This window comes from Canis lupus, chromosome 31, assembly GCF_048164855.1.
Source record: "Canis lupus baileyi chromosome 31, mCanLup2.hap1, whole genome shotgun sequence".
Taxonomy (NCBI): domain Eukaryota; kingdom Metazoa; phylum Chordata; class Mammalia; order Carnivora; family Canidae; genus Canis; species Canis lupus.
The window spans coordinates 33,448,026-33,469,919 of NC_132868.1; positions in this window are offsets into that span (position 1 = coordinate 33,448,026).

The window sequence follows — 21,894 nt, forward strand, 5'->3', positions numbered from 1 at the left end:
AAAAAATTTGAATATTGAAAATAGAAAGCATTTATAAGGAAAAAAAATAGAAGAAAATCTTTGAGACCTAGAGTTTGGTAAAGAATTCTTAGGTATAATACCAAGAGCACAATCTATACAAGAAAAAATGGATAAATTGGACTTCATTAAAATTAAACATCTTTGCTCTGCCAAAGACTTTAACAAAATGGAAAGATGAGCTATAGACTGTGAAATATTTAAAAATCAGATATCTGACATAGTTATTTATATCCAGAAAAAAAATAACTGGAAAGAATAGACAGATGGCAAATGTGCATAGATAAAGATGTTCAGCATCACTAGCCATAAGAGAGACATACATTAAGACCATGATGAGATATTTCTATACCCCTATTAGAATGAGTAACTTTTTTTAAATAATGATAACACAAAATGCTGGCAAGGATGCAGAAAAACTGAATCTTTCACACGTTGCTATTGGAAATATAAAATGAAACAGATACTCTGGGAAATAGTTTGGCAGTTTCTTATAAACCTAAATATGTAACCATCACATAACCTGGTTATCACACTCTGGGGCTTTAACACCACAGAAATATAAACTTACTTCTTTTGGGCACTTGTTACTATGTTAACAGAATAATTTATCTTTTCCTGTGAGGGGAAAACTTTTTTTTTTTCCCCAAGCACATGTCTTTTGAAAAACTGAATAGCCAGATTATAGTTATTTCTAATTCTTTGCTTACATCCTACTTTTGAACATGTTGTATTTTTTCAAAGGTGCTGATCAAACCTGACCCAAAAAGAAAAAGATATGAATAGAAGAATAGTTTCTAAAACACAGGTCAAATAATTTAAAATATTGTATAAATGATGGAGGAGAATATATTCACCTAAACATCTATATATCTAATTGTGGTAGAAATTTTACTGAACATATATAAAGAGAGATAGATTATGGAGCTTATAATGTCTGTATTATGCAACTATAACTAATTTGTATTGATGGATTCATGACAAGAATAATAAGAATGAAAAAAAAATAAACACACAAAAAACCTAATTGCCTAGCTAACGAGGCTGTGTTTACAAACCTCCGTCAGGTATTATAGGTAGGGAGAGACAAAAGAGGTAAGAAAATGGTTGCTATTATTTTGGAGCCTTCTGGTCAATTGTGCAAACAGAAGCGGCACAACAACAACAACAACAACGGAGAGAAAACAAGATGTTAGGGAATATAATTAAATGTTAATCTTTGAGTACTGTTTTGTAAATTGCATTACTGACCCGGACTGCTTGCCAAGAATTGGTGTAACAACAGAAGTATGAGCTGGGTTCCCTGTTTGCAATGTCGTAAGTCCAGAGAGTTCATTACAGAGATACAAGCCTTCCCTGTACCTTGTCAATAGAGTGTGGAAACAGAGAGTGAGTCAGGGAAGAAGGATGAGGTTGGAAAAACATTACCATCACTCATGCTGGAAGATGAGCTCCACTAAGAGGAGAGGTATGTCTTATTTGTCTTTAGGGAGATTAAAATAAGGTAAGAAAGATAAATATTTACAGAAATAACTATTTCCCAGGTATGATGTAAAATGTAAATAAAAAGTGATTTCTGAAAGAATGAGACTCATTCCAACCGCAGAAGTGGTTTTACATTTGAACTAACTAATCTTTTGTTGAAGATTGACAAAGGAATAGATGAGAGTATACTTTTCCAAGATAAAAGATAAATCGTTAATAAAAGACACCAAGGTAGATAAACCTGTGGCACATTTGGGATGCTATGAGAACTGAGGCTGGGAATGGAGGTTAATTTGCACAGTGACTCTGAGATAGTAGAGGACCATAGGTGGTAGAGATTTTAAACAACAAAAGGGAAATATGATTAAATCTGTATTTTAGGGAAAAAATGGTGTTAGAATAAATGAGTGAAATGAAAGATAATAAATTCAAAGAGACAAATTAAGAAGCAGTTATAGCAATAGGCCAGATTGTAGGAGGTAAGAGCAATGAGGAGAGCAGGGAAAATATATGGGAGAGATATGGAAACTTATGTAACACTTTTACATATGAGATGGAGTGCAATTGAGAGGACAAGGCTAAATATATGACGGTACACTTTGGAAATAGCAGCTGTAGCTATAAAGCAGATGAATTCTGAAAGAATATAATAAACATATATAAAACTATAACTAACTACTAACTAAAGGGAGAAAGGACCAGGAAGGGGAGGAAAAAGGATTTACTAGGAGGGTGGAAGAGGATCATAATGAATCAACAATTATTTGCCAAGCTTACGTGGCCTTCTTATTCATCGTACTTTTCACTGAAAAACACCCATGAAAGCTTTATTGTCCTTGTCCCCAAGGAGCTCCTCCTCTCATTATGAAGATGACATTAAAATTATAGTAAACATGATATATGTTAAGATAGAAAAATCTATTAAGTTTCCATGGAATAAAGAAGAGTTTATACCGGTATTGAGAGGTGGAGAAGCTAGATAATTATAGAAAGGAGTTGACATTTAAATAAATCTGCATGAAAGTTTTCAAGTTTTGTTGCCCTTAGACTTTTCAATCGTTATACCGTCATTTACATAAATTCTAATACAAATTTCTAGAACTCCAGATAATGCAGTGACAACACATACATTAGTATATGAAAAGTTCTAGTTTGGCTTATATCCTATATTAATTAAAATTAATTAGAAGAAAGAAAACTATATATACTATAGAAGCAATTATATCTTGGGAATTTATAGACCAGATTTTGTCTCATCTTATTTATACACACTCATTAAAGCGTTAGTGTATTAACTGTGGCATGTAGATGAACTTGAATGAAAACTAATGAACCAAACAAGAACCATAGGCCCAAATGAGATAAAATATTTCTTGCTTCTGTCTTGCTGACAAGCAAAAGCAAATCGCTTAATGCCTTGGAAATCCCTCTCCATCCAAAAATCAATTTGCCATAGCTTCTGATAACAGATTTTTATGCAATCAAACTAAAATGATTAAATTCATTTCATAAAATAATTTCTTGACTTTCAATATGCAGCATAATATTCAACTTCAAATGCATGGAAAAATAAGTATCTGAGATACCTGAATTCTAAAAGCCACTTTTATGAATTCCATTGAGCAAAGAAAATTATTTTTCTTCTCATTAAATCTCCTCATTCTAATTTTAATTTCTTTGACTTGTCACAAAAAATATAAGTATCTGAGAAGTAGCCTTAAACAAAATATGCAGTTGTGCTATATTCAGTCCTCAGAAAGGAGGCTTTGATCCTACTCTGGGTATCAGGAATGCATAAAAATGATGCTGGATTATCTACTTAGTTCTAGGAAGCAAAAAGTGGCATGGAATAAAGGAGGAATTAACTAATTCACTTCCAAGCCCTGATGTTTCCCCCCAGTATCTACATCCTTTAATATGAGAAACAAACAAACAAAAGTGTCAGCTAATGTACGTGGAGTCTGTTCAAGCCCAGGATTGCTGTGTTCTCTGTGTGTTCCCCATTCTGAAGCAGTGACAATAGAGAGCACAAGAGAGGAAATCCTAAAGAAGCACAGTTTCCAATTCTGCTCACTCTTACCTTCAGCCATGCCAGCCTCAGAGTATAGTTTGAGATGTTCACAAACAATCATATATACTTAGATTTGGGGCATGTCCACATCATGAAGTCCTATCCTTCGTCCCCAAACTCAAGAAATGTCATTAAAGAATACATGGATGCCTCCTCCATCAGTTGCAATCTAATCTTTAGCACGTTGTGAATAAAACATTTGTTCCTTTATTTAACACTGTTCTGGCCCTGAGAATCCTCTCCACAGCTCCTAGATTTTTTTTTCCCAAAGAAAGCATTGCCTGCATCCAGAGTTTGGGGTTTCTGAATCTGCAGTCATCAAAATTTGAACTGAATGGTGGAATTCAGTATGTAAGGAGTAGAAAAGGCAAGTTCATGACACAAACCCTTCCTCTCAGTATGAATACAATAGAATCCTGCAGAAAAACGTAGTGTTGCCTAGCAGCACAATATATCATCTCTGCTTTTTTTTTTCTGTATCATCTAATTTATGGCTCATCTTTGATAATTTGACAAAATTTAGTCACTGATTTTCTATTTTATTACTATAAAGTTGTGGTTTTTTTGGTTTTGTTTTGTTTTTTGTGTTGGATTTTTTGTTGTTTTGTTTTTCGGTCAAGGTTGAAGTGTAGAGATTATTTAAGAACTTACTACCTTAATTTATGACTTGTAGCAGGAATAGGATGTGGGCTTCCTCTGTTACAGTTATTGATGCTCTTTATGGAGCCAAATGCAGTATCATTTCTCAACCTTCACTTACACGGTATGTCAGCCACAGTTGACACGACTGATCATTCATTAATTCTTTGTTCAAACACTGTCCTTACTGGACATCAGGACTACCTTCTCTCAATGTTCTAACTCTCGGGCCTTATGAGCTCAGTCTGTAAGTTACTGCCTGTCATTTTAACTCTAGTCGGTGGGCTGTAAATAGCCGACTTGCACGGATGATGTCCACATTTACGCCTGCAGCCCTGATGCCTCCCTTGAAAGTCAGACATGTATCCCTTATCTCCCTATGTCTGTGTAATGGACATCACAGGTCTAAAATATTCCAAAACATGACCTGGTGTTCTGTTCCTTAAACATGTGTCTCCAATAGTCCTCTCAACGTCAACTAATGAAAACTCTATTCTACTCCAATTCAAAGTTCATATGTTGAAGTCTCTATTTCTCTTACATTTTATATATAACTGTGAAATATATCGAGAATCCAAACACTTCTCATCACATCCACCACTAACTAAGTCCAAGCCAGCTAGGATCATTCCTCAACTGAAATGGTCTCCTAATTGGTTTCCTGATATCCATCTCTGTCTACCTATGGTAGTTTTTTACACAGCAAACACATTACATTGAAAGGAAAGTCTGACCAATTTACTTTACTCAAAATTATATAGTGATTTTTGTGCATTTTGCTACTGATTTTTTTTTCCTAAGCAAAACCATGTGATTTCCTGATCAATTTTCTCTGCTTTATCAGCATTCTTTAAACAATTTTTTTCACTAAAAATATTTTATTTTAAAAATTTTTTAAAAATATTTTATTTATTTATTCATGAGAGATGCACAGAGAGAGGGAGGCAAAAACATAGGCAGAGGGAGAAGCAGGCTCCATGCAGGGAGCCTGATGTGAGACTTGATCCCGGGACTACAAGGTCACGCCCTGGGCCGAAGGCAGATGCTCAACTGCTGAGCCACCCAGGGATCCCTATTTTACTTTTTAAATTATTTTATTTTGTATTTTGATTACAGTATAGTTAACATACAGTATTATATTAGTTTCAGGTGTACAATGCAGTGATTCAATAATTCTATACATTGCTCAGTGCTCATCAAAATAAGTGTACTCTTAAACACTTTCACTATTTCACCCATACCCACCCCCCCTCTGGTAACCGTCCATTTGTTCTCTATAGTTGAGTCTTTTTTTTTTTTTTTTTTTTTGGTTTGTCTTATTCTTCTTTGTTCATTTTTTTTCTTAAATTAAACATATGGACAAAATTATAGTGTTCATCTTTCTCTGACTTATTTCACTTAGATTTATACTCTTTATATCCATCCATGTTGTTGCAAATGGCAAGATTTCATTTATTTTTATGGTTAAGTAATATTCCATGGTATGTATGCATGGATGGATAGATAGGTAGGTAGATGATTGATGACAGATAGATGATGATGATAAATAGATAGATAGATAGATGATAGATAGATACCATCACTTCTTTATCCTTTCATCTATGAATGGACACTTGGGCTGCTTCCTGCTTCCACGATTTGCTATCATAAATAATGCCGCAATAAACATATGGGTGCATACCTTTTTGAATTAGTGTTTTGGTATTCTTTGGGTAAATACCCAGTAGCAGAATTACTGGATCATACGGTAATTCTATATATTTTTAAAGAAACTCCATACTGTTTTCCTCTGCGTCTGCACCAGTTAGCATTACCACCAAAGGTGCATGAACGTTCTTTTTTCTCATCTTCATGGATGGTTATTATTTCTTGTATTTCTCATTTTAGCTATGCTGACAGGCATGGGATCATATATCATTATGGTTTTGATTTGTATTTCACAAATGATCAATGATATTGAACATCTTTTCATGTGTCTGTTGGTCATGTGTAGGTATTCTTTGAGAAAAAATAAATGTTATGTTCATGTCTTCTGTCCATTTTTACTGGATTATTTGCTTTTTGATGTTGAGTTAGTTATAAGTTCTTTACTAACCGTTTCCTGGATATAATTTACAAGTATCTTCTCCTAGTCAATAGGTTGTCTTTATGTTTGTTGATGGTTTCCTTTGCTGTGCAGAATTAATTTTATTTTGACGTAGTCCCAATAGTTTATTTTGCTTTTGTGTCCCTTGTCTCAAGAGACCTATCTAGAAAAATGTTGCTATGAGTTTTAGGGTTTTCTATATATTGTATCATGTCTTTAGTGTTTTCTATATCTAGTATCATGTCATTTGCCAATAGTGAAAGTTTTACCACTTCCTTTTCAATTTGGGTGCATTTTATTTCTTAATATTGTCTAACTGCTGTTGCTGGGGCTTCCAGTACTATGTTAAATAAAAGTGGTGAAAGTGGACATCTTTGTCTTGTTCTTCACCTCAGGGGTAAAGTTCTTCATCATTAAGTATATTAGCGGTGTTTTTTTTTTTTTTTTCCCATATGGCCTTTATTATATTGAGTTAAGTTCCCTCTAAACCTATTTTGTTGAGGGTGTTTATCATGAATAGATGCTGTACTTTGTCAAATGCTTTTTCTACATATATTGAAATGATCTTATAATTTTCATTCATTTTCTTGTTGATGTGATATATCGCATTGATTTGCAAATGTTGAACCACACTTGCATCGCAGGAATAGATCCCACTTGATCATGATGGTTGATTTTTTTTAAAGTATTGTTGGATTTGGTTTGCTAATATTTTTGAGGATTTCCATATCTATGTTTATCAGAGATACTGGCCTGTACTTTTCTTTTTTCTTTTCTTTTTTTTTTCTTTTTTGTAGTTTCTTGATCTGGGTTTTGTATTAAGATAATACTGTCCTCATAGAAAATATTTGGAAGCTTTCCCTCCTGTTTTTTTGGAATAGCTTGAGAAGAATAGGTATTAACTCTTCTTTATATGTTTGATAGAATTCATTTGTGAAACTGTCTGGTCCTGAACTTTTGTTTGTTGGGAGTTTTTTGATTTCTGATTCAATTTCATTGCCGGTAATCAGTCTGTTAGAATTTTCTATTTCTTCCTGATTCAGTTTTGGGAGGTTATATGTTTCTAGGAATTTATCCATTTCTTGTAGGTTGTTCAATTTGTTGGTATATAATCTTTCATTATATTCTCCTTAATCTTTTGTATTTCTGTAGTGTTGGTTGTTATTTCTTTTTCATTTCTGTTTTTGTGTATTTGAGTCCTCTCTCTCTCTCTCTTTCTCTCTCTCTCTATCGTCTGGATTTATCAATTTTGTTGATCTTTTCAAATAACCAGCTTCTGGTTTCCTTGCTCTGTTCTATTGTATTTTTTCTTAGATTCTACTTCTTTAATTTCTGCTCTAATCCTTATTATTTTCTTCCTTCTACTGTTTTGAGGTTCTGTTTGTTCTTCTGTTGCTAGCTTTCTAAAATGTAAACTTAGGTTGTTTACTTGAGATTTTTCTTGGTTTTTGAAGTAGGCCTGTATTGCTATAACCTTCCCCCTAGAACAGCTTTTACTGAATCCCAAAGATTTTGGACCATTGTGTTTTCATTTTCATTTGCTTACATGTATTTTTGGATTTCTTCTTTGATTTCTTGGTTGACATTCATTGTTTAGTAGCATGTTATTTAATCTCCATGTATTTGTGATCATTCCATACATTTTCCTATGGTTGATATCTAGTTTCATAGTGTAGTTTCATAGTGTTGTGGTCAGAAAAGATGCATGGTATAACTTTGATCTTTTTGGATTTGTTAAGAATTGCTTTGTTGACCAATATGCGATTTATTCTGGAGAATGTTCCCTGTGCACTTGAAAGAATGTATATTCTGCTGTTTTAGGATAGAATGTTTTGAAAATATTTGTTAGGTCCATTTGGTCCAATGTTTCATCCAAAGCCACTGTTTCCTTGTTGGTTTTCTATTTCAGTGATCCATCTATTGATATAAGTGGTTAAAGTCCCCTACTATTATTTTATTACTATGGATTACTTCCTTTAAGTTTGTTATCATCTGCTTTCTGTAGTTGGGTGCTCCCATGTTTGGTGCATAAACATTTACAATTATTATATCTTCTTGTTGGATTGTTCCCTGTATGATTATATAGTGTCCCTCTTCATCTTTTATTACAGTCTTTGTTTTATTATTTTTATTTTGTTTTTTAGAAGGGGGAGGGATAGAGAGGGAGAGAGGGAGAGAGGGAGAGAGAGAATATTAAGCAGGTTCCACACCCAGCGTGGAACCTGATGTGGAGTTCAACCTCACAATCCTGACATCATGACATGAGCCAAAATCAAGAATCAGACACAACCAACTGAGCTATCCAGGTGCCCCTACAATCTGCATTAAAGTCTGTTGTCCAATGTAAGTATCATCAGTCCACCTTTCTTTTCACTTCCATTTGCATAATAAATGTTTCTCCATCATCTCATTTTTAATCTACAGGTGTCTTCAGGTGTGAAATGGGTCTCTTGGAGGCAGCATATAGTTGGGTCTTGCTTTTTCATCCACCCTGTCATCATATATATTTTGATTGAAGCATTTAGTCCATTTATGTTCAAAGCAATTTTTGTAGGTACATATTTGTCACTTTGTTACTTGTTTTATTGTTGTTTTTGTAGCTCTTCTCTGTTCCTTTCTTCTTTTGCTCTCTTCTCTCATGGTTTGTTGACTTTCCTTAGTTAAATACTTGGATTTCTTTCCCTTTATTTTTTGCATATATATTACTGGCTTTCACTTGTGGTTACCATTAGGGTTGCATATAACACCTGCCAATAGCAATCTACATTAAGTTGATAGTCACTTAAGTTTAAACCTATTTTTTACTCTTCTGCTGCCCCCATGTTTTAGGTATATAGTGTCATACTTTACATGCTTTTATTTTGTAAGTCCCTTGACTGATTTTTATAGATATATTTATTTTTACTGCTTTTATGCTGCTTATATCTTTTACTCCTGCATATGGTCTTTCATTTCCATTCAAAATGTTCCCTTTAACATTTCTTGTAGGAATGGTTTATTGGTCATGAATTCCCTTAACTTTTGTTTGTTTGGAAACCTTTTATCCCTCCTATTCTGAATGATAGCCTTGCTGGAAAAATATTCTTGGTTATAAGTTATTTTTTTCTTTCATCATTTTGAATACATCATGCCACTCTCTTCTGGCAGGTAAAGTTTCTGTGGAAAAATCAGCTGATGCCCTTATAGTGTTTCTCCTGCATGTAACTGCCTTTTCTCTTGCTGCTTTTAAAATTTTCTATCACTACTTCTTTTTTTTTTTTTTTTAATTTTTATTCATGAGAGACACAGTGAGAGAGGCAAAGACATAGGCAGAGGGAGAAGCAGACTTCTCGAGGTGAGCCCGATGTGGGACTCGATCCCAAGGCTCTGGGACCATGTCCTGACCCGAAGGCAGATGGTCAACCACTGAGCCACCCAGGCATCCCCCTCTATCACTACTTCTTGTCATTTTAGTTATTATGTATCTTGGTGTGGACCTCCTTAGGTTGATTTTGTGAGGTGTTCTTTGTGCTTCCTCGACCTTGATTTCTATTTCCTTCCCCAGATTTGGGTAGCTTTCAGCTATTGTTTGTTCAAATATATTTCCCCCTTTTCTCTCTCTTCTCCTTCTGAGATTCCTATAATGAAAATATTACACTTGATAGTGTCATTGAGTTCCCTAAGTCTATTTATTTTTTCTCCTGTTTAGCTACATCATTTTTATTAATATTTTTCCTAGCTTTACTGAAATTTGGCATATAATATATATAAGATCAAGGTATACTCTGTGATGATTTAACATACATGTTTTGCAAAATGATTACTACAATAAGTTTACTTAATACTTCCATTCTCACATGAATTAGTGTCGATAAATTCTCCCAGCTGGTTTAATATTAATAAATTCTTAGGAGAGTATTTTCCTTTTATTCCTCAAAGACAATTTTTTGGGGTAAAATATTTTTGGTTGGCAGCATTTTTTTTTTCTTTTAGCATTTTGAATATATCATCCACTCTTACTTGGAGGTCCCTAGGGCAGTTGGAATCAAAGGCACCAGGATGAGATGGATTCTTGATTCATAAGAACCCACTATGGGGCTGTAACTGGAGATTCCTGGGGCAGCTTGAGCCAGCAGTTGCAGGAATGAGATGGAGACCTGTACATCCTGGAGCCTCCTGAGAATCCATTATATTTAATTTCCTCATTTATCTTGGTTATATATGTGGTTATCCCTATTATTATTATTATTATTTGATTATCCCTATTAAAAACCATTTGCTTTTTACTTTTCTAGACACTTAAAATGATATCACACTGTAAGTGATCTGTTTTTATCCTACACTGATTCTAAGATCCATTTTTGCTGCATGGACACCTACCACATTTATTTTCACTTCTATATAGTAATGTATACACTATAACTTTTTCCTTTTTTCCCGTCAATGAACATTTCAATTCTTTATAGATTTTGGCCATTATGAACAGTGTTGATAAGAAAATGAGTGTGCATGTATCCCAATACATGTGTGCAACAGTTTTGGGTGTGTATACCTGTCAGCAGAAGTGGTGTGCTATATGGTGTATAAATGTCCAGCTTCAAAGTATAATGGTATGTTGCCATCTAAAGTGACTGAGCCCATTAGCACTCTCAGTCACACTGAATGGATCCCTGTTAATTACATTTTCATTCTAAATTTGACCATTTCCTTTTCTGCTAAAATAAAACAAAACAAGAGTCCCCCAGTGACTTCCTATCTCACTCAGAGTATTAGCCAATAACATACCTGCAAGGTCCTCTGTGATATGTCCCTGCATTCTCCCTAGCTCCATGTTTTACTCCTCTGTACTTGCTTCCTCCTCTCTAGCAACACAGGCCTCACTACTGTCCTGTGCACACAGCAAGCATATTCCAAACTCAGGTCATTGCACTGGCAGGTATCTTTACCTGGAAAAGGACATTCCCCAACTTCCCATACTCAACTGTAGTCTTCCCCCCATGGCTCCTTCTCACATGGCTTTCCAGATGGTAAGACTTTCTTGACTCTATTAAATCAAGTAATACCCAAAATTACATGTGATTTTTGTCATCTCTTCTCCTCTCTGTTAATATTTTTATAGCACTTTTCTTCATCTGACATAGTATATTTTTCTTTTTTTTCAGTCATGTCTCCTTCACATAATAGCATGAGTTACACAAAGGCATGGATGTTGCTTCACTACTATATATTTAATAACTAGATAACTACCTGACACACATTCATTTCTCAATTAGAAATTCTAGAGTGAATGAAGAGATGAGTGATAATTACAAAAAAATACACCATTTTTTTTCATTTTCAAGTGTTTGAACCCAGTGTACTATGAGAATGGAATTTAGCCCTTTATAATATAAAAATGGATTCATTCTTTAACAAACATAAAATATCTTCTTTGAATGGCAAACTTTTCTAAATAATGATTAGCCATAACATTTACATAGAAGAAAATATTTATATTAAAAGTGACCATATAAACACTCAAAACACGTAAAGTGGAACATTAACAAAATAATATTTGAATAATTATCCTAATTTACTTTATTGAAAGACAAGTTATTAATTGTAATGTGCTTGATGAAAATACAAGTACATTTTTTCATAGAGATCATAGTCTATGGCACTTAATAGTATATAAGTTGTATAGTATTTAATGTACTATATTCAAGTTATAACAATTTTTGCAAACATTTTTCCAATTACTATGAAAATTACTTTCATAAACTAAAACTGCTTCCAAATAAGTCCAACATTTTCACACACTTTTTTATCTTTTGGAAATATTATTGTTTGAGGTATTTCACATTTGGGGCACCTAGGTGGCTCAGTTGGTTAAGCATCTGCTTTTGGCTCAGGTTATGATCTCAGGATCCTGGGACTGAGTCCTGCAGGAGGCTCCCTACTCAGCAGGAAGTCTGCTTCTGCCTCTTCCTCCTCCTCTTCCCTCCCACTTGTGCTCTCACTTGCTCTCTTTCTCAAATAAGTAAATAAAATCTTTTTTAAAAAATGAAGTACTTCACATTTTACTGAGGTGCAGAAAAAAAAGTAGAACTGGGTTCTATAGAAACTGAACTAAGTTCACTTTGTAACTTTAAATTTTCTATCATTATTTAAATTTTTTGAGCATTAACACAGTGTTTGTCAGAAAGGATTTAGTAGTAGTGACCATCAAATTTAGTCCTAAAATCAAGTGTGTAAGAGAGACTGGGATGAAGCTCAGAAGTACTTGAATAACTCTGCTCCTCCTTGAGTTTCTATCTGCAAGGACACATAAGCATGTTTCTCATTGTAGGAATTAATTATTTTCTTTATTTTGATATTTTTTGGGTTAGAAAACACATGCAAAGAAAGTATCATCATAACTATGAAATAATATTGGAATACCCAGTGAAAGAAAGTAAATACAAAACTAGGTGTGGTACTGGAGGTGTAATATTCTTGGTTTTTTAATGCCTTTCTTTAAAAATAAAAGTATATATCAACTAGGGATTTATCTTCTAAAAATATAGAAAAGTATTATTTTTGAGATCAAAATAAAGAATTCCCTTTCTCTGTTAAAAATATCTATTTTGAAGTTTGATCAAATGATTTATAGATTGAGTGGAAATCCATCACACTTGCAATAAATGCCACAAATTTACTATCTTATAGGAAGACTCAGTGAAATTAAAGTTATTAAATAAACTAATTTAGCCACCTGCTAAGTCTCAACAGAAGCTCTTTATAGTTGAGCCATGGTCCTTTTGTGGATACAGTGAACACATTTGTACTGTATAACATACCTGTTAATTGAATTCTTCAAGGCTCACAGTTTAAAACCTCTTATGATGATTTGAATTTTTGTGATTTTGTGATGCTATCAGGTCTAACAAAGTAATGTATTTCTATTATTTTATATTTACAATATTTCTCATCATAAGAATCTATGTATGCCTTAGTATAGCTAAAATAAAGAAAATAATGAACACTTATTTTAAGCACAACTAATATGTATGAAATACATAGGCATTTTCTCCCCAAAACAAAGTTCAGCAAAACAGGAAAAGTATAGAGGCAGTGATAGAATGAAATACACCACACACAAAAAGTTAACAACTTGCACCTTTCCATTCGAGTTATGATTGCATGTTTACCTTCTTAATTTATTTTCAGATCATGAGCAGTTTTGATAGCAAATTCTTCCTTTTAAAATTTTGGAAGTGGGGATTTTACTTAAATAATTTTCTTTCAATTTTATTGTTAAAAATATAGGAGATAGAGTCATATATTTCTTGGGACAGTATAAAGTACAGAAAATGTCAAAAGTCTAGTCAATTCTAGTAGGATATTTGCAAGCAATCACTATTGTAAAGATAGCTTTTTACTAGATTAGTCTGAAATATAACAGTCTACCAGAGTTTTTTAAAAAAACTCATCACTATTGTAAAGATAGCTTTTTACTAGATTAGTCTGAAATGTGAGTCCATCAGAGTTTTTTTTTCCAACAAAAGGAAGAAGCTTAACAAAAACTATGAAATTAAAATCGGATTGTCTTAGAAACAAGAAATACCAAAGAAAGAATTTTTAAAAATCATGACATTTTATAACAAACTACTTTAACTAATAGTACAAATGGAATTATCCTCTTAAAAGTGTTTTATTAGTAACATTGTTAGTAGCAAAAATCGCTTTGCAAAATCTGAATGTGACACAAAGAAAAAAACATTTCAAAAGCTATTTCAAAAAATTTCAGTATTTTGTCAAATTCGTAAGGTAATAGGTTATTAGGAGAATGTATACTTTATATAAGTGACAATCATTGAAAGTAGAAGTATCAGTTCCATTGAAATTGTTAAATTAAAATGAAGGGACATTACTAAATATCATTTAAAATAGAGTAATTCTGACACATCATGAATTTTGTGTCTTTGCTGATTATTGAATTCTCCTAATACAGGCTTCATAGAATATAAAATGAAACACTAACAATTTCTTTGAGCACCCTGTCCCTCTGTGTTGACACAATACTATTTCATTAAATTGAACTATTATCTTCTGCTGCCCTTTCCCTGACCTTCAAGTTTATCATAATTTGTTTTAGATTTTAAAATGAAAGGAATGCAAATAAAAAAGATGTTGAAATATGAATATAGGGTTGAGTATCGTGCTTTCCTGTTTGCTTTCAATCCCTCCTTTATAAAGCTCTCCTGGGCCCAGGCTGGAGATTTGTCACTCCTCTGACCTCCTAAAGCATTTGATGTATTTTTTTATTATTCATTCTTATTCATTTTCATTTGCCTTATGATTTTTTCATGATAAAATCATATTAGTTTACTCAATTATTTCACATGAATTCACCTGGGCCTTTTTAAAATTTTATTTTATAAATTTATTTTTATTGGTGTTCAATTTACCAACATACAGAATAACACCCAGTGCTCATCCCGTCAAGTGCCCCCCTCAGTGCCCGTCACCCACTCACCCCCACCCCCTCCGCCCTCCTCCCCTTCCACCACCCCTAGTTCATTTCCCAGAGTTAGGAGACTATATGTTCTGTCTCCCTTTCAGATATTTCCCACACATTTCTTCTCCCTTCCCCTCTATTCCGTTTCACTATTATTTATATTCCCCAAATGAATGAGACCATATAATGTTTGTCCTTCTCCGACTGACTTACTTCACTCAGCATAATACCCTCCAGTTCCATCCACGTTGAAGCAAATGGTGGGTATTTGTCATTTCTAATGGCTGAGGAATATTCCATTGTATACATAAACCACATCTTCTTTATCCATTCATCTTTTGATGGACACCGAGGTTCCTTCCACAGTTCGGCTATTGTGGACATTGCTGCTATAAACATCGGGGTGCAGGTGTCCCGGCGTTTCATTGAATCTGTATCTTTGGGGTAAATCCCCAGCAGTGCAATTGCTGGGTCGTAGGGCAGGTCTATTTTTAACTGTTTGAGGAACCTCCACACAGTTTTCCAGAGTGGCTGCACCAGTTCACATTCCCACCAACAGTGTAAGAGGGTTCCCCTTTCTCCGCATCCACTCCAACATTTGTTGTTTCCTGCCTTGTTAATTTGCCCCATTCTCACTGGTGTGAGGTGGGATCTCATTGTGGTTTTGAGTTGTGTTTCCCTGATGGCAAGTGATGCAGAGCATTTTCTCATGTGCATGTTGGCCATGTCTATGTCTTCCTCTCTGAGATTCTTTTTCATGTCTTTTGTCCATTTCATGATTGGATTGTTTGTTTCTTTGCTGTTGAGTTTAATAAGTTCTTTATAGATCTTGGAAACTAGCCCTTTATCTGATACGTCATTTGCAAATATCTTCTCCCATTCTGTAGGTTGTCTTTTAGTTTTGTTGACTGTATCCTTTGCTGTGCAAAAGCTTCTTATCTTGATGAAGTCCCAATAGTTCATTTTTGCTTTTGTTTCTTTTGCCTTCATGGATGTATCTTGCAAGAAGTTACTGTGGCCGAGTTCAAAAAGGGTGTTGCCTGTGTTCTCCTCTAGGATTTTGATGGAATCTTGTCTCACATTTAGATCTTTCATCCATTTTGAGTTTATCTTTGTGTATGGTGCAAGAGAGTGGTCTAGTTTCATTCTTCTGCATGTGGATGTCCAATTTTCCCAGCACCATTTATTGAAGAGACTGTCTTTCTTCCAATGGATAGTCTTTCCTCCTTTGTCAAATATTAGTTGATCATAAAGTTCAGGGTCCACTTCTGGATTCTCTATTCTGTTCCATTGATCTATGTGTCTGTTTTTGTGCCAGTACCACACTGTCTTGATGACCACAGCTTTGTAGTACAACCTGAACTCTGGCATTGTGATGCCCCCAGCTATGGTTTTCTTTTTTAAAATTCCCCTGGCTATTCGGGGTCTTTTCTGATTCCACACAAATCTTAAAATAATTTGTTCTAACTCTCTGAAGAAAGTCCATGGTATTTTGATAGGGATTGCATTAAACGTGTACATTGCCCTGGGTAACATTGACATTTTCACAATATTAGTTCTGTCAATCCATGAGCATAGAATATTTTTCCATCTCTTTGTGTCTTCCTCAATTTCTTTCAGAAGTGTTCTATAGTTTTTAGGGTATAGATCCTTTCCCTCTTTGGTTAGGTTTATTCCGGTATCTTATGCTTTTGGGTGCAATTGTAAATGGGATTGACTCCTTAATTTCTCTTTCTTCAGTCTCATTGTTAGTGTATAGAAATGCCATTGATTTCTGGGCATTGATTTTGTATCCTGCCACGCTACCAAATTGCTGTATGAGTTCTAGCAATCTTAGGGTGGAGGCTTTTGGGTTTTCTATGTAGAGTATCATGTCATTGACTTCTTCTTTGCCAATTTGAATGCCTTTAATGTCTTTTTGTTGTCTGATTGCTGAGGCTAGGACTTCCAGTACTATGTTGAATAGCAGTGGTGAGAGTGGACATCCCTGTCTTGTTCCTGATCTTAGGGTCTTTATAATAACTTTTACAAAACTCCATGTTTAGAGAAATTAGGTATTGTTATCCACACTGTGAGTATGAGAAAATAGTTTACATAGTTGTCCAAAGTCAATGGCTTTTCAAGTGGCTGAGGCAGGTCTAAAATCCAAAATTATTTTCTATTGTGTTACAGAACATTCCAATACTATTAATTCTTAAATTTCTGTTGAACTTTGGAATCCCTGACCAGGATTTTTAAGAATGGCTACTCTCTTAATTTTTAATTACTTATTAAGTTTTATTGTTTTTATTAATTACCACAAAGAAATTTTAAATTAGACTTTAGAACTGTCATTACTGTTTTATAGATTTTAAAACTAGTGCTTAGATTGCATGACTACTCCAAGGTTATAATCCCAAGGTTACAGAGCCACTGCTTAAATTCAGGTCTTCTCACTGTTTCCTGAACTCTGCATTGCATTTTGGTAGAGAATGAATGTAGTTACCAGTAAATCCCTCCTTGTATTGAATGTGTACACGCTTAATAAATATTCTATAGGCTATGCATAATTTTAATGTGAATGTACCTTTTACTTACTCTCTATATATGTAAATAGAGATATATAATGCCTAAATAGAAATGAAAAAAATTGACATTAGCTATTACGATGATATTCTCAGTTTATGCTTCTTTAAGCCTGGGTATGTATACTGAAAAAAAACTCTGGATAATTTCACAGATATTTATGGAGTGCCTAATATATGCTGCATATTTTATCATGCTATCCTCATGGCTCTATAGGTGCCATTTGTGAAAGATGAGCTGATATTAAGTTTCTAGATAGAAGCTGTCCAACAGGTGGCTGTTAGATATGGCTATAGGACTTTAAATCTTAATTAACTAAATTAGAAACAATTAAAATTTCCATTATTGAGTCACACTAGCCACCTTTCAAGTGTGCGATTGCCACTTGTGGCCAGTGACTGGCATATCGATCAAGACAGACATAGTGCGTTCTATTTATCACAGAAACTTGTTGCACAGCACTGATCTTGATCTTCTACTTCTTCAAGTACTAGGGACCCAGGAATGCTAATTAACTAATTAGCTTGTCTGCATACTCACATGATATAACCCTATTATGGGCAGCCTAGGTGGCTCAGCGGTTTAGCACTGCCTTCAGCCCAGGGCATGATATTGGGGACCCGGGATCGGGTCCCACATCGGCCTCCCTGCATGGAGCCTGCTTCTCCCTCTGCCTGTGTCTATGACTCTCTCTGTGTCTCTCATGAATAAATAAATATTTCTTTTAAAAAAGAGAGAGAAATGATCCTATTAAACATTTCTTTAGGAAAGTGTTTCTCTAGCACTCTTGGGTGCAGAGAAGGGTCATCTCAGGGATATGAGTGTTCAAATTTTTGTCAAGTACAATCCTATAATAGGTATGGATGCCTCAGGCAATCATAGCAGGAATCCCCAGTAATTGATATATAATCTAATAACTCTTCTTGCACTAATAACATAATCATTAAGCAACTAGCTTTCCAACAGAGAGATGATTTTGCTCAGTCAACAGGATTATTCTGGTCTTCATGATAGTTATACAAACTATAATATTGTAATCTTGGTTTTTAAAAAAATTCTTGCAAAGCTTAGAGGTCTGTAATACACATGGTCATAAACCTGCGTATAGAAAATCTATGTGATCTGCTAATTCTGACATACAGAGAATACACAGTCTGATAGCCAGCCCCATACCTGCATTTTTCTGCATTCATCATAAAATAAAGCATGTAAATGGCTTCAGGTAGCTGTAATTATGCTTCTAATCAGGTTTCTTATTCAAACAAGGAGATTAGAGAGAAACAGTATTTGCACAACTCTAAAGGGAACCAAAGTAATTACTTAGTCTCTCTTCTAAAAATATGAATAGGTAACCAAGGTCTTCAACATAGGAGAAATGCCAGTCACTTATAAGAGAAAGACAAAGATGGACTAAAAGACACAGTGACAGCAAAGAGATTAAAAATAGAATAAAAAATAACTTAAAAAAATATCTAATGTAATCAGATACAATCCAGATAATATATCTAGAAAATGAGAAAAAAATTCAAAAATGAAATCATTGAATAAAGTTTTAAGAGATAAAAATATTTTTGTGTATCTATTGTGTATGTATATTATACATTCCTTTTTTTTTTTTTTTTTTTTTAAATTTATTTATTCATTTGAGACCCAGAGAGAGAGAGAGAGAGAGAGAGGCAGAGACACAGGCAGAGGGAGAAGCAGGCTCCATGCACCGGAAGCCCGACGTGGGATTCGATCCCGGGTCTCCAGGATCGCGCCCTGGGCCAAAGGCAGGCGCCAAACCGCTGCGCCACCCAGGGATCCCATATTATACATTCCTATGTAAATAAAACAATAAAGGGATTAAAAATGAAGGGATTATAAAAGAAAGAAAACACAATTCAGAACATAGTTCAAAAATCAAGAAACTAGAGATAATATAAGAGATAGAGAATTTTTTTTAAAAGAATTTTATTTATTCATTCATAGGGACAGAGAGAGAGAGAGGCAGAGACACAGGCAGAGGGAGAAGCAGGCTCCATGCAGAGAGCCTGACGTGGGACTTGATCCAGGGTCTCCAGGATCACGCCCTGGGCTGCAGGCGGTGCTAAACCACTGCGTTCCGGGGCTGCCCGAGATAGAGAATTTTTAATGTTTCAACATATCATCAATAAAATGCTCAGAAATATGAATGGAAAATAATTAAATAAAATTACTAAAGGAATCTTAACAAATTTTCCAAAAGTAAACAGACAGAAGGCTTCAGTTTGAAAGATATCTTCAAATGATGTTAATAGTAAAAAAAAAAAAAAAAAAAAAAAAAGAGAATCATAATCAATTTGACATGTTCTTTTAAAATTTCAAAATCAAAGAATAATGTAATAGATTTCATTAAAAACAAAACAAAACATCTCACCAAAAATACCATTAAGAAAATGAACAGATTAGATGGAGACTGAGCAATATCTGAAATACATAAATATATATTGAAATATAAATATATATATGTATGTGTGTGTATATATATATATATAAATATATATATATATGAAATACATATATAAATCAGGGACACCTGGATGGCTCAGCAGTTGAGCATCGCCTATGGCTCAGGGTCTGATCCCGGAATCCCAGGATTGAGTCCGGCATCAGGTTCCTTCCATGGAGCCTGCTTCTCCCTCTGACTGTGTCTGCCTCTCTCTGTGTGTCTCATGAATAAATAAAATCTTTTTTTTTAAATGAAATACATATATAAATCAAAGAAAAGAAATATAGAAAAATAAAAGAAAAAACTACAAATCACTAATAACAATGAACTGGAAAAAATGAGCACATATCTTTAGAGAGAATGAGCTCTCAAAGAAGATACATAGATGGAAAGGAGACAGAAAATGGTGGAATTCTCCTAAGGAATTCTCCCTCTTACCACACACACAGTACCCATTCCCTTAGCCTTTTATTCCTTTCTTTTTATCTGTATCTTCACATAACATTGAGTATGTGGATTACATTGTGCTAAGACAACTTTTGAGAATCATTACAGATTGTGTTGTATTGGTAGTGGTGGTGGTCAGTTTTCTTTCTTTTCTTTTTTGTTCATCACCCTTTCTAACCTATTATTTCTAATCCATCCTTTTGTCTTATCTTTTCTATCACTGTCTATATACATTCAAAACCAAAATAGCTCAAATAAATGGTATAGAAAATAAAAGAGCCCCTCATGGTGAGTGGGGAAATTAAACAATATAAAGACTGAGAAAAACTCCAGACACATGAAGGATAATGAAAAAACACTCTGTGCTGACGATTTTTGCTCAGTTGTGTAAATTGCAACATGTTCCCATGTGGTATGATTTACATTAGTAAAACGTATTTGCTCCAGGAGCAGCCACAGAACCATCAGAGGGTTGAATTCATCCAGTATGGTTGACAACCAGAATAATAGATGGAGAGGATAGTAATGGGAATTGGGGGTGTCTTGCAATGGAGTTGGTTCTAAGGCAAACAATATTGGAAAACATTAAGACTGAAAAATCAGTCATATAAGTCAAGAAGGTAGAAAAAAAATGATGTATGGAAAAGGAAAAATAAGTAAAAATAAGATTGAGAATTCAATAATGAAACAACTATATTAGATAAATACATCAAATCTAGAGCAAGATCTTTGAAAATAAGTTTTAGGGGTGCCTGAGTGACTCAGTCAAGGATACCCAAGTCTTAATGCAACTCTACCATTAGTAGAGTTTGGCAGAGTGATTACATGGATAAATTTAGAGCATTAAACACCATTAATCCTCTCTATCCATTTCATAGCCAGAACTATTATTGAGGAACAGAATTAACCAATTTTAGGTTTCTCCTAGTCTGTCCTGATGGTTAAGCACCTAAGTCTTGGTCTCAGCTCAGGTCTTGACCTTAGAGTTGTGACTTCAAGCCTCATGTTGGGCTCCATACTGGGTATAGAGACTACTTAAAAATAAGTATACTTATATTTATTTTTTTAATTTACAAAGTTCTAAAAATGATGACTAAGAGATAAAAAGAGAACAGACACAAAAATAACACTAGATACAAAAAAAAATCTACAAGTGACTGAGAGGACATTAAAGTGTTATAAGTTGTTTCTACATACAAGTTTATTACACTAAATTATGAAACGTTACAAAAAGAAAAAGTTTAGCTCAACAATCAAATCCCTGATCAGGCAAAAGCAGCAAAGAAGAAATTGAAGATTCAGTTTATCACTGACAAATCCATCAAGCATGGATAATGTCACTGGAAATTCTATCAAAAATTTAAAAACTATTAATATTTAAATTAGTATATCATATAAAAAAATTGGAATACTTCCAAGTTAGTTATACGAAGTTAGTTTAAACCCTTTATCATGATCATATAGAAAAGGCACAAACCAAAATCTTATCTACAGTTCAATGTTATTTATGAATGCACACTCAAAGACTCTAAATAAAATATTAGCAAATCAAACAGCAGTATATCAAAGCATTAATATATCTTGAGTAAATAGTTTAACTGAGCAATGGAAAATTGTGTCAACATTTAGATATTTAATAATACTATGATGTACTT